This window comes from Sarcophilus harrisii, chromosome 1 (assembly GCF_902635505.1).
Source record: "Sarcophilus harrisii chromosome 1, mSarHar1.11, whole genome shotgun sequence".
Classification (NCBI taxonomy): domain Eukaryota; kingdom Metazoa; phylum Chordata; class Mammalia; order Dasyuromorphia; family Dasyuridae; genus Sarcophilus; species Sarcophilus harrisii.
This window is the reverse complement of record NC_045426.1, coordinates 416,096,059-416,111,192: the sequence shown is the minus strand read 5'-3', so window position 1 is coordinate 416,111,192 and position 15,134 is coordinate 416,096,059.

Genomic DNA, 15,134 nt, shown 5'->3' with positions numbered 1-15,134 from the left:
CTAGACTTTAAACTATATTATAAAGCTGAAGGCATCAAAGCCATCGGTTACTTGCTAAGAATCAGACTAGTTAATGAGTGGAATAGATTAGGTTCATATGTTTGTAGCAGCTATTTTTTTAGTGGCAAGGAAATGGAAATTGAGTGGATGCCCATCAGTTGGGGAATGGCTGAATAAGTTATGGCATATGAATATTATGGAATATTATTGTTCCATAAGAAATGATCAGCAGGATGATTTCAGAGAAACCTGGAGAGACTTAAATGAACTGATTTTAAGTGAATAGAACCAAGAGAATATGGTACACAGCAACAACAAAATTATGTGATGATCAACTGTGATGGATTTGACTCTTTTCACCATTGAGGTGATTCAGGTTACTTCCAATAGACTCCTATGGAGAGAGTCATCTATAACAATAAAGAGGAATATGGGGGCTGAATGGTGATTATAACACAACATTTTCACTGTTTTTGTTACTTACTTGCTTGTTTTTTTTGTTCTCATTTTTTCCTTTTTGATTTGTTTTTTCTCGTCCAACTGGTTGTACATGGAGAAATTAGATTTAATACTAATGAGAAACTGATCTCTACAGCAAAACTTTTTAAACTGTGGGTTGCTACTCCATATGGAGGTAGTGAAAAAAAATTGACCACAGAAAAAGGTTTCTTAACACAATGACCAAAAATTGTTTCAAAATAAAATTCCTAATGAATCTGAGGTATTTCTGATGGTACTTTCCCAGGCTGCATCATATGACTTCACTATAGCCTTGGGTTTGAACATAGAACATGGGTACTTTGCATTACACAAGCATAAAAACTGCCAGAAACACCTGGGCTCAAATTCAAGTTGGGGTATATACAAATTTCTCAAGCAAAAAGGGGTCATCAATGAAAAAAAGTTTAAGAAGCCCTGATCTAGAGAATATAAATGATTTGTCTAAAGTCATACACATAGTTAGTATCAGAATTGCCCAGGTCTTCTCACTCTACAAACAATACACTACTGAGAACCAAACTTCTAAAGAGATCAGTTCAGGATTTTTATATATGAATACATGGATTTGGGAGAGAATATAAAAGAAGATAGTTTACTTATTTACCCTCTGGTGTGAGGAGTAAAAATGTTCCTCCTGTGTTTTCATTACATATCTGTCTCTGTTTCAGTTACTCATTACCTAGTTACTTAGTTTCTAAGTTTCATCATCTATAAAATAAGGCTATTGTGCTATATTGCTTCTGAAATCAGAGATTCCAATATTCTTCTTATTCTCTGAATTCTATCAACCAATTAAGTGACTCCTACATGACGTACTATACTAAGCTCTAGGGATATAAAAAGAGGCAGACAAAAGAAGAAAGTAGAGAAGAAATAGCAGAAGTGATGGAAAAAGTAGAATTATGTATGTATAAACACATATGTACACACATGTACATGTGTGTATACATATATATCAAGATAAAATTAAGTCAAAGGATTATGAAAAACATAGTATTAAAAAACTTGTTTTTTCTTCTAGGACATTTATGAAATACTCCAAGTATTAATAGTGACTAGGTAAATGGAACATTGTCTTAACTACATTTTGTGTGTTTTTTTCCTAATAAAATAATTGCTTTTCAATTGTTTCTTTTATGAAATATATTACCTATACTTGCATCTAAAATCATTTTAATATTGACACAATTTAGACATTTCCACCTACAAATGAATTTTTTAAAATGATTTGCCTGATTCTGACAGTGTGTTCTGTATTGAATTATTATATTATATTTATTTGCTAATGGTAAGACATTAAACATACTTATGAACATTATACACAAAACTTTCAAATGTTATGAACCTCTACTGTTTTCTTGATTTCCCTTTACTTTAGGCTTATCCCTATGCCTATATTTGGTGTTCAATTATTACTTCAATACTGCTGTCTTATTAGACAATAATTAAAGTACAAGGTAAGCATATCTTTTATACCATAGAAGAGGATCATTGTATTAAAATTCCTTCACTTTTTCAACAGTATAATTACTTCATTTTTTACAAAACTAAATAATTCCTTGAAGGCTGATACTGCTTCTAAAAATGCTACCATCAAAATGAACACAGGTAAAAGTATGTGAATGTGCTTATATCAATCACAATTTTATATTAAAGTACATTTTTGGAAGAATGCATTTTTATTATTCACTAATAATATATTCTCACACATACAGTAGTACCATTTTTTACCCATCTTAAAGACACTAGTCAGATATATATATATATATATATATATATATATATATATATATATATATTTTTTTAATGTGTAAATTAGTTGCTTAGTTTTTGGAATGTGTTTTCTCACAACATTTGCTAACTCATTGGCTACTGGTTTTAGAGGAAGTAGAATTTTTGTTAACTTCATTAAAAGATTCAGGACAATATAAAAAAAAACAAACAAACAATAATGTACCTTCTGAAGACCAAATAAAAAAAATCTTTCATGCCTACTCTGATATTTTCCAAGTGCATGCAGTATCTGATATGATTAATAGGTTCATAGATTTAGAGTTGAAAAAAGATTCAGAAATCTCCCAGTGCAATTTTTGCAAATTAGGAAACTGAGGTCCATTTAGATTAAACAATTTGTTCAGAGTCAAATAACAAATACCTTCAGCATGATTTGAACCCAGGTCTTCCTAATTCCAAGCAATTTGGTGCAGAAAAAAAATCATGTAACACTGTGATGGATTTTAAGGTAGCATTTTGTCATGTGTTATCAAATGAATGGGTACTAGAAGTATAGATATAACACATGGAAGGAGCTTTTTGCCCTTCTTAATGTTAAAAAGGATAAATACCAAAAAAAAAAAAAATCAATAGTTCTTGTTGTAAAGGAAAATTCACTGAAACCTTTATCACAAAAATAAAAGGAAAAAAATCAACTAAGCTAGAATATGCTTAATGTTTACAAGGCTGAAATTATTTGCAAATCTATTCTTGTTTGCAAAATGCATATGAAGGCTGAAGTGGATAGATAGAAAACAAGGTGTAGGAATGGTAAGAAAAGGAAAAAGGTAAAAAAGAGGCAATATGGACTGATGAGATTCTATTAAGCATTTATTAGCAAATTTTTTTTATTAAATACATATCTATGAAGACATATAAGAGAGCGGAGCTTTGGTTTCTTCTCCTAGCAGAGAAATCACAAGATGTAAATCATATTCTGTGAAGACAAGTTATGTGTTAACACTCACTGTTTTCTTTTTCAAAATGCAAATACTTTTTTCTAAGAGAATTGAATGTACTTAGGTAGGGCAGGGCCCCATACTAGTTATGTGACTCTGGGAAAATCGTTTAATCCTCTTTGCCTTAGTTTTCTCATCTGTAAAAGGAGCTGGAGAAGGAAATGACAAAATTCTCCAGTTATTTGCCAAGAAAGCTTCAAATCAGATCATGAAAATTCAGACATGATTGAACAAGTTAAATGCAAGCTTCTATGGAAGGGAAGGGACTAGCACTTGAATTACATTTTAATGGAAAAGAAGGAAACTGAGCTACACATAAGGAGAGTGTGCATTCAAGAGTATTAAATGATGACAAGTAAAAGACCACATTTTCTGCATTTGTAGAATGCAGAGATGGAATGAAGTTCATTAAGGCTGGGAAGACAGTTTGGGATCAGGTTTATGGTGGTTCAAAAGATGAAAAGCAGAGTTCATATTTTATTCTAGAAACACAGGAAGCCACTGGACTTGGTTGAGTAGGGGTCATATGATCATATCTTAAGGATATGATTTTAGGGAAATTTACTTTGTCAGCAGTATGTACATTGGACTGGCATGACAAAAACAATGAGGCAGGAAGAACAATTGGAAAACTAACTAGTGATCTAGATGAAAAGTGATAAGGACTTAAACTAAGTGTGAAGTTCTAATCCAGAACAAGGAATTATCCCAGAAAGGGGATTATTAAAAATGAAATCAGTTTTCTCCATTCCATTAGTTTTGTTTTTTAATTTCCTCCATTCCATTAGTTTTCTTTAATTTCTTTTTGTTTGTTTTGTTGTCCTTTCTTCCACATTTTCAAATATAGCCAAACTATTTTTATAGTCAAATTATAATTCTAGTTAAAGAGCATTGGACCTCAGAAATTCCAAAGGTGCTATAAATATTTGCCCCCTAAATACTTCTTTTTTTTTTTTAAGTGTCATCAATTCTTTTTTTTTTTAATAGCCTTTTATTTACAGGATATATGCATGGGTAACTTTACAGCATTAACAATTGCCAAACCTCTCAATCCAATTTTTCACCTCTTACCCCCCACCCCATCCCCCAGATGGCAGGATGACTGGTAGATGTTAAATACATTAAAATATAAATTAGATACACAATAAGTATACATGACTAAAACATTATTTTGCTGTACAAAAAGAATCAGACTCTGAAATATTGTACAATTAGCTTGTGAAGGAAATAAAAAATGCAGGTGGGCATAAATATAGGGATTGGGAATTCAATGTAATGGTTTCCCCTAAATACTTCTCAAGAGAACTTTCACATTTTCATGCTAGTAAGAGAATGAGATGATATAGTGGACAGAGTAATGAACTTGTTGTCAGGTAAGAATTTCTAGGTTCATTGTGAGGATAAAGTAAAATAATATTTGTAAAGGACTTTGCAAACTTTAAAACATTTAGACTACTTGAATCAGTAACTGAGGATATAAAGTTATTTCTTATTTATTTCAAATATAGTAATTCTTGATCTCATTTACTGACATTCTGGGCCTTATTATTGCAATCTAAATTATCACCTTTATCTCCATCCAAATTTCAAATTTGTGGTGATTTTGGTATACATAGTTTTCAACTATATGAGTAAGTCTAAATTAATGGTAGATTTGGATTTTCTTCAGTATGTTTAGATTTATAGGCAATCCTCAATATATCTATCAAAGAAAAGTAATGTTATAATATAATCCTTATGATCTCTCTAAATTTTATTAACCACAAATGACATTTGACATGATCCATATTTCCAGCGAGATAATACTTTAATACAAGTGATGCAGTACTAATAAGAGGCATAAATACATCCTTATAGCTTCTGATACAATTAACACAGAGTTTATATGCTTCTATTAATAGAGGTATGCAAATTTATCTCTGATATTTAAAAGTTATTTTAATTCATATACTTAAAAGCATCCTGAGAATTATAGTAATATATTTCAACATCCAAAAAGAACAAAACACAAGAAAATTAATTAAGAATAATGATATCTACCAAATGACATTCAACAGAAGTCTGATGCACATTGAAGTGTTCCTTGCTTGACTAAACAAATGCAAATCTGTCCAAACGTGTCTTTCACCCCAACACATAAGACTGAGCTTCCCAGAACATCCAAGAATACAATACCCAAATGATCTTCCTTCTCATTAATTGTCCCTTTCTTCCTTCTTTTTCTTAACTAAACTACAGTTGATTACTGCCTTTTTATATTGCAGAATCTATATTAAATTTGTTCTTTGTTAGTCATTTCTATCATATTTGACTCTCCATTATGCCATTTTTTTTCGTTTTCTTGGCAAAGATACTGAAATGGTTTGTCATTTCTTTTTCCAGCACATTTTAAAGATAATAAAACTAAGGCAAATGGGATTGAGTGATATGCCAAGTATCATAGTAAGTATCTGAGGCCATATTTGAATTCAGTAAGATGAATCTTCCTAAATCCAGGCCTGGAACTCTATCCATTATACCAGCTAACTTCTCTTAAAATTCTGATGCTACTCAATAATAATGATGGTTTTAAAAATTATATTGCATTTTAAAATTTAGATAGCCAAAAACCCTGTAAAACATCAATGGTTTACATGTTATAAGTGTTAAACAGTAAAATAAACAGTGGGAGAAAACAAGACCAAGTGGGAAAATCACAAGTCCAGTTTGACTTGAATTTGGAATGTGAAAAGATAGACTAATGTGATTTTTAAAAAGCATAGATACATGCTGAGGACCTCTGAAGAGCCTCTAATGCCAGGAAAATCATTGTTCCTTTTATCTCCTTGGCAACAGTATGCAGATTAGAAAAAAGGAAAAGAACATAAAATAGCATCCTTCACCAAGATGATTTTGATTTGAACTCCATCAAAATAGTTGCAAATGACATGACAATAACAGTAAAAACAATAAAGAACAACAAAAAAAAAAACCCTAAGAAATAATATTTATAGGTATAGTATTTCATGGTATCTAAATTATTTTAAGTTTATCAGAAAGAGTAATGAATGAAGAATCAAAAGAGTTGGATTGAAATTTGACTTTTGTTAGCAATTCATTTTTTAATGTTGGATAATTCACCTTATTTATTTTCAGGCTACCCTCATCACTTGCTTTATCAAGTCTCACCACTTCATTATGATACCTCACTCAATTCTGGGAATTTCCACTTTGGAAATATTTATTGCTACTGTAGTCTTTTCCTCTAATTGGAAGGTTTCTCTCAGAATATCCATTCCAAGAGGGAACTCAGGACAACCAGATATCATTCTTCTCCAAGATCTTTAGTAGTTCCTTTTTTTTTTTTTTAATAGCCTTTTATTTACAGGTTATATGCATGGGTAACTTTACAGCATTAACAATTGCCAAACCACTTGTTCCAATTTTTCACCTCTTACCCCCCACCCCCTCCCCTAGATGACAGGATGACCAGTAGTTGTTAAATACATTAAAATATAAATTAGATACACAATAAGTATACATGACCAAAACGTTATTTTGCTGTATAAAAAGAATTAGACTCTGAAATATTGTACAATTAGCTTGTGAAGGAAATAAAAAATGCAGGTGGGCATAAATATAGGGATTGGGAATTCAATGTAATGGTTTTTAGTCATCTCCCAGAGTTCTTTTTCTGGGCATAGCTGGTTCAGTTCATTACTGCTCCATTGGAAATGATTTGGTTGATCTCGTTGCTGAGGATGGCCTGGTCCATCAGAACTGGTCATCATATAGTATTGTTGTTGAAGTATATAATGATCTCCTGGTCCTGCTCATTTCACTCAGCATCAGTTCGTATAAGTTTCTCCAGGCCTTTCTGAAATCATTCTGTTGGTCATTTATTACAGAACAGTAATATTCCATAATATTCATATACCACAATTTATTCAGCCATTCTCCAACTGATGGACATCCATTCAGTTTCCAGTTTCTACCCAATACAAAAAGGGCTGCCACAAACATTCGTCCACATACAGGACCCTTTCCCTTCTTTATAATCTCTTTGGGATATAAGCCCAGTAGTAACACTCCTGGATCAAAGGGTATGCACAGTTTGATAACTTTTTGAGCATAGTTCCAAACTACTCTCCAAAATGGTTGGATTCGTTCACAACTCCAACAACAATGCATTAATGTCCCAGTTTTCCCGCATCCCCTCCAACAATCATCATTATTTTTTCCTGTCATCTTAGCCAATCTGACAGGTGTGTACTGGTATCTTAGAGTTGTCTTAATTTGCATTTCTCTGATTAATAATGACTTGGAGCATCTTTTCATATGACTAGAAATAGTTTCAATTTCTTCATCTGAGAATTGTCTGTTCATATCCTTTGACCATTTTTAATTGGAGAATGGCTTGATTTTTTATAAATTAGAGTTAATTCTCTATATATTTTGGAAATGAGGCCTTTATCAGAACCTTTGACTGTAAAAATATTTTCCCAGTTTATTGCTTCCCTTCTAATCTTGTCTGCATTAGTTTTGTTCGTACAAAAACTTTTCAGTTTGGTATAATCGAAATTTTCTATTTTATGATCAGTAATGATCTCTAGTTCTGCTTTGGTCATAAAGACCTTCCCCTTCCACAGGTCTGAGAGGTAAACTATCCTGTGTTCCTCTAATTTATTAATAATTTCATTCTTTATGCCTAGGTCATGAACCCATTTTGACCTTATCTTGGTGTACGGTGTTAAGTGTGGATCAATGCCTAGTTTCTGCCATATTAGTTTCAATTTTCCCAGCAATTTTATCAAACAGTAAGTTCTTATCCCAAAAGCTGGGGTCTTTGGGTTTGTCAAAGACTAGGTTGCTATATTTGTTGACTGTTTTATCCCTTGAACCTAACCTATTCCACTGATCAACTAATCTATTCCTTAGCTAATACCAAATGGTTTTGGTAACTGCTGCTCTATAATATATTTTAGATCTGGTACAGCTAAGCCACCTTCATTAGATTTTTTTTTCATTAATTCCCTTGCAATTCTTGACCTTTTGTTTTTCCATATGAATTTTGTTGTTATTTTTCTAGGTCATTAAAATAGTTTTTGGGAGTCTGATTGGTATAGCGCTAAATAAATAGATTAGTTTAGGTAATATTGTCATCTTTATTATATTTGCTCGCCCTATCCAAGAGCATTTAATATTTTTCCAATTGGTTAGATCAGACTTAATTTGTGTGAAAAGTGGTCTGTAATTTTGCTCATAAAGTTTCTGATTTTTCCTTGGCAGATAGCTTCCTAAATATATTATATTATCAGTAGTTACTTTAAATGGAATTTCTCTTTGTAACTCTGACTGTTGGATTTTTTAGTGATATATAAGAATGCTGATGACTTATGTGGGTTTATTTTATAACCAGCAACTTTGCTAAAGCTAAAGGTTCTAATAACTTTTTAGCAGAATCTCTGGGGTTCTCTAAATATACCATCATGACATCGGCAAAGAGTGATAATTTGGTTTCCTCACTGCCTATTCTTATTCCTTTAATCTCTTTCTCAGCTCTTATTGCCAAAGCTAGCGTTTCTAATACAATATTAAATAGTAACGGTGATAGTGGGCAACCTTGTTTCACTCCAGATCTTATTGGGAATGGTTGCAGTTTGTCTCCATTACATATGATGCTTACTGATGGTTTTAAATAGATGCTGCTGATTATTTTAAGGAAAAGTCAATTTATTCCTATACTCTCAAGTGTTTTTAATAGGAATGGATGTTGGATTTTGTCAAATGCTTTTTCTGCATCTATTGAGATGATCATATGGTTTTTGTTAATTTGGTTGTTAATATGGCCAATTATATTGATAGTTTTCCTAATATTGAACCAGCCCTGCATTCCTGGTATAAATCCTACTTGATCATAGTGTATTATCCTGGAGATGATTTTCTGTAGTCTTTTTGCTAATATCTTATTTAAGATTTTAGCATCAATATTCATTAGGGAGATTGGTCTATAATTTTCTTTCTCTGTTTTCAGCCTACCTGGTTTAGGTATCAGTACCATGTCTGTGTCATAGAAGGAATTTGGTAGGACTCCTTAATTCCCTCTTTTATCAAATAATTTATATAGCATTGGGGCCAATTATTCTTTAAATGTTTGGTAAAATTCACATGTAAATCCATCTGGTCCTGGGGATTTTTTCTTAAGGAGTTGTTTAATTGCCTGTTCTATTTCTTTTTCTGAAATGGGACTATTCAAGCAATTTACTTCCTCCTCTGTTAGTCTGGGAAGTCTATATTTTTGGAGGTAGTCATCCATCTCACTTAGGTTATCATCTTTAGTAGTTCCTAATTATTCTCTCCTAAACCTTCCTCTAGCTACCTTTTATATCTTTTTATTCTAGTATTTGTATTATTTTAATATTTACTACTCTAGTATATATTACATTACACGCATCAAGATGATGAGTAATTTTTACTTTGCTACTTGAGCAGAATCATGTTTTCTTAATGTTATGGAGATATAGAAAAGAAAGTTAAGAAGGGAATTACTGAACAAGTCTTCATGAGAGAGAATTGATTCTTGAGACAGACTGATTCTGAAGAAGTGAGAGAAAACAGTATCAAAAGCACAATTTAATGTGCTCCTCTTACTGTAGAGTTATGATGTGTCTACTATGACTAGTCAGAAGCAGGAGGTGACACTGATAACTTTTAAGGAGTGGAGGAAGGAATCTGTCAGACTTCAATTTTCCCAGAAATAAAGGAATCTTAGTCAATTTGACAAACCTGTAGAAATATTAGAATTGAAAATAAAAATAGAGGTGAAGGGGTGGGGGCTGGGCTGTTCAACCTAGAGAAGAGAACATTAGAAAAACATATTATAGTCCCTGTCACATATATAAAAAGTTGTTAGTTGAAAGAATGATGAAACATTTTTTCTACTTAGTTGAAGAAGATATAATCAGTGAGGAGCAAGAAAAGGAAATTGAAAAGTATCCTTGTACTTAATAATGTCTTTTATGTGATACTTCTTTTCATTATATTCCTTAAAATCTGCAATGACATGATTACCATTGCACTCTATAAAATCCCAAGGCAACCCATTCCATTTTAGATTCATTTTTAGAACAGTTAAGAGAATATTATAAGAAGATGGTAAAATATATATATATATATCTTTATAATATCCTCTATATACATGAAGAAGAAATCCAACTTGGTCTCTACCTGACAACTTTTAGACAACTGAAGACTTCTTTAATAGCTTACCTAAGGATTCTGTTGTCTAGGGTTAGCATCCTTGGAAGCTTTGTTTTAAAAAATTCTCTACACTAACTTCAAAGTCCTTTTTTGGATATATTCCAGACTGACAAAGTCAAAAGTAGACACAACATTCTAGATATAGTCTGATTAGGGCAGAGTTCAACAACACAATTACATCCCTGGCTCATTAATACTTCTATTAATAACAACCATTCATTTTCAAATTTGAATCATAATAATGCTTGCTCATATTGAATTTTCAATCAATGCAAATTACCTGTTATTAAAAATTGCAAAAATGCATGTTTTCTATGCAGTTATTCATCTTATAGTTTGCCTCAATGAAATTTTGAAAGCAAAAAAATATAATTTTACATTTATGTCTAGAAAGTTTCATTTTTAGCTTCAGAACAATTGTCTAGTATCTTAAGAATATTTTTTTACCCTGACTCTGTGCACTAAATTCAATGCATTCTATCCATTCCAATTTCTTCTTTCTTAGGACAACTGAAAAATTAGATAGACATATCATTGATGTATTCTAGCATTTTAATCATTAAAATGTTTAAAAGACAGAACTAGCTTACAAAACAAGGCAATATTTATGTAAATGGCATACCATTAGAAGGGGTATTAGACACAGGTGCAGATGGTACAGTCATTAGAGATGCCAACTGGCCCAGTCATTGGCCAAAGACTAAGGCAGATACCCATATATCTAGTGTAGGAGGATCAATAGCAGCTGAAGTTAGTGCTGCCTTTATGAGATGGACATTTGAAGGTGAAACCGGCATTTTATTCCTTTTGTAGTTGAAAAAATCTCCATCAATTTTATAATAGTTATTATTAAAATTGAGTACTTCAGCTTTTTAGGCAGGATCACTGTTGAAGGCCTGCCTGCACTCTTATCTGTTCCCATTCAATGTAATACTGATAGACCAGTGTGGGTAGAACAGTGGCCCTTAGCTAGTGATAAAATTCAGGCCTTATTGGATATAGTACAGGAGCAACTTGACCAAGGACACTTACAACCTTCTCTAAGTCCTTAGAATTCCCCTATATTTGTTGTAAAAAATAAATCTGGAAAATGGAGGATGTTGACTGATTCAAGAAAAATAAATACATGGGAACCGTTCAGCCTGGATTTCCATATCCTACCCAATTGCCTAGAGAATGGCCTCTTTGGGTTATAGACATTATGGATTGTTTCTATTCTATCCCTCTAGATAAGGAGGCTATGGATAAATTTTCAGTACCCAGCATTAATGTAGCTGAGCCTTATAAAAGGTATGAATGGACAGTTTTGCCACAGGAAATGAAAAATAGCCCTACTTATGTGTTAAATGTATGTGGCTGCTGCTCTGACTCCAGTAAGAAAAGCGTTTTCCAAAAGCTATGTTATTACATTACATAGAAGATGTCTTGGGGTATGCAGCTGAGGAGCAAATGTTAGAATCATGTCTACAAAAAACCATAGAAACACTAAGGAACTACAAATTGCATATAGTTCCAGAAAAAATTCAAAGGCATGCTCCTTTTCCATATTTAGGATATGAATTGTATCCTAAGGTGCTTACAAAAACTTTCCTTATGAGCAAAGAAGCTAAACACCTTAAATGACTTTCAGAAATTGATAGGAGATATCCAATGGATGCTTCCAGTGTTAGGCTTAATGACAATCAATTGCAACCATTATATGACATTTTAAGGGAGCACAGTGTTTTAAACTCACCACACCAGCTTACAAAAGAAGTTTAAGAGGCTTTGAGAGAAGTTGAACTGTTTTATTCAATGTGGTTGAAAGAGTTACTCAAAAACCCTTAGAAATATTAGTTTTTACTATATAAGAGGCACCCATAGCAGTCCTTTATCAAGAAGACAGTGGGATAGAGTGGGTGAAACTCCCAGTACAACCAGAACAAAGCCTTACTCCTTACACAGTGCTTTTGGCTAGAATTTTATTAAAGGCCATTAATAAGTAGTACAATAATCTGGTATAAGACCTAATAAGATATACACCTTTTATACCAATGCACAAATTAATGTATTCTGTGAGACCATACCAGAGTGGCAAATTTTATTGGCCCCAGCTTCAAATTTTACACACAAGTCTCCATTAAAGATAACCCAACTATTACATAATTGGCAATGGATTTTTGAGGAAAAGTTTCTAAGATCCCTCTTAAAGGACCAACTATCTTCACAGATGCATCCAAATGTAATATTTGTGCTATATACTCTCATCATAATTTAATTATAAAGAGAGTAGTCAGAACTCCTTTTCATTCCTGTCAGCAGAATGAATTATATGCAACTTTTCCAGCTCTTACTTCTTATCCAGAAGATGTAAATATAATACATGATTCAGCTTATTGAGTGGGTGTGGCACAAAAAATTGCCACAGCCCAAATAAATTTTGTAGCTTCCAATATATATCAGCTCTTTAAGGAACTTCAAGAGCAAGTGAGAAAGCATCCAGGTAAGATTTATATCTTGCATGTCCATTCTCACAGTGGACTTCTAGGTGTTATTTTTTTATGAAAATTCAAAGGCAGATAGCCTTCTAAACTTGTTAGTCAATACTCCTTTATTTCAGGCAGTCCAAGAATCTCATTTTAAAAATCATCATGCTGCTTGAGCTTTACATTTGCAATTTGGAATAACAAAAGAGGAAGCTAGGAGCATAGTAAAAGCCTGTGCAGCTTGCCTTCCTTTCCACACTCCCATAGTCCCTGCAGGGAAGAACCCTTGTGGTTTGAGACCCAGTGAAATTTGACAAATGGATGTGACCCATTATAAATCTTTTGGTAGTCTGTATTTTATCCATGTTGTGGTAGAAACATTTTTAGCATTCACTTTTGCAATACCAGCAGCAAAAGAGACAACCCAAGTGGTTACTGAATTCCTTATAAAGCTTTTTCAGTTATGGGTATGCCATAAGTAATAAAAACAGACAATGGATCTGTATATACTTCTAAACATTTTGCACACTTTTGTGCACCGTATAAGATTTTATACACCACTGGCATACCCTTTAATCCTCAAGGACAGGCAATAGTAGAGAGGAGAAACACATATTAAGATGCTCCTCCAAAAAAAAGGGGGGGGAGCCACAGGTAACCCTGAGAACTTCTAAATTTAGCTCTTTATACAATTAACTTCTTGAGTTTTGACAAAGATTCACTGGCTCTGGCAGACAGGTTTTATAACCCACTGGAAGGGCAGCGTCCAGTGAGAGCAGCTGCACTATCTTTAGATAATTGCCAGGTTATTTGGAGAGATCCAGAAATTGGTGAATGGAAGGGACCAGATAGGTTAACTGCTTGGGAGAGAGGGTTTGCTTGTATCTCTACAAATGGAGAAGGATACAGATGGGTGCAAACAAGTTGTATTCACCTTGTCCATTGGAGAGAAACAGAAAAGACCCTTGAAATGAAGAAGACCTAAGATGGTTTCATCTCTGACAACGTGTGCCACTGAAAGAGCATGACAATTGACCCTACGTGTATGGCAATTGACTCATAAACATCAAAAATTGTTAATGAGCTGATGCAGGATTTAAAAACCCACAGAAATCATTGGTTTCCCTGTGAGACATGATAAGACTGTTGCAGGACTTCAAAACCTGCAAGAATCATTGGATTCCCTGAACATGAAGTAATGGACAATAGAGTAGTTTTGGACTATTTTTGACTGTTGAAGGAGGTGTATGTGTGATTGTTATTTATATAACCTCCTTCTAGGATTTATGGACATGTATAATAGCTCATGTTGATTCATATTGTTTGTTACATCACTACTAGCCTGAGTTATTTTACTATATGCTTGTGTAATACCTCCCATGCTGATGGATTTATGTATACCTTTTTCAATTACCCTTCAGCCCAGAGGAAAGCTGCTAACAATATCTGGTTTGACTCCCCATTTCCTTTTGGTGTTTTTACCTCCCTTCCTGAGAAGGACGTGGTCACCTATGTTCTAAAACAAAAGAAAGCAGGAGATATGGAGAGCTGGAACTTTTGAAAGGTATACTTGAATCATGCAGGGTGGTTATAGTTAAGCACCTACTCAGTGTGACTGATGAGATAATGGTTCTCTAGTTAACATACTTAAGGTAATGTAATGATTTAATCACTGTAGTTGGCATATACTTAGTGTGATATGGTGATGTAATGGCTACAGTTGGTACATGCTCAGTTGTTATAGTGATGTAATCCTTGTGAGGTATGTAAAGACTGAGAGGATCAGGAACTCAGAGTCACAGACACAGACACAAGAGAAGATTCCAGATTCCAGACTCCAGACTCCATCTTTGACCAGTGATGGCTCTCCTGCCTTCATCACTTCTCCACCTAAAGACCAAGACCCTATTCAGTAATCCTCTGGAAAGCTAGCCAGGATATTACAACAATTGATTAGAAAAATGCAAATTAAAACAATTCTTAAGTATCATCTCAACCTCTCAGATTGGCTAAAATGACAGGGAAAGAAAACAATAAATTTTGGGAGGTTATGTGGGAAAACTGGGGTACTAATGAATTTTTGGTGGAGTTGTGAAATGATCATCCTAGAGATCAGTTTGGTACTAGGTACAAAAGGCTGTAAAACTTGATCCCAGCAGTGCCATTATTAATCTGTATCCCAAGGAAATCATAATGG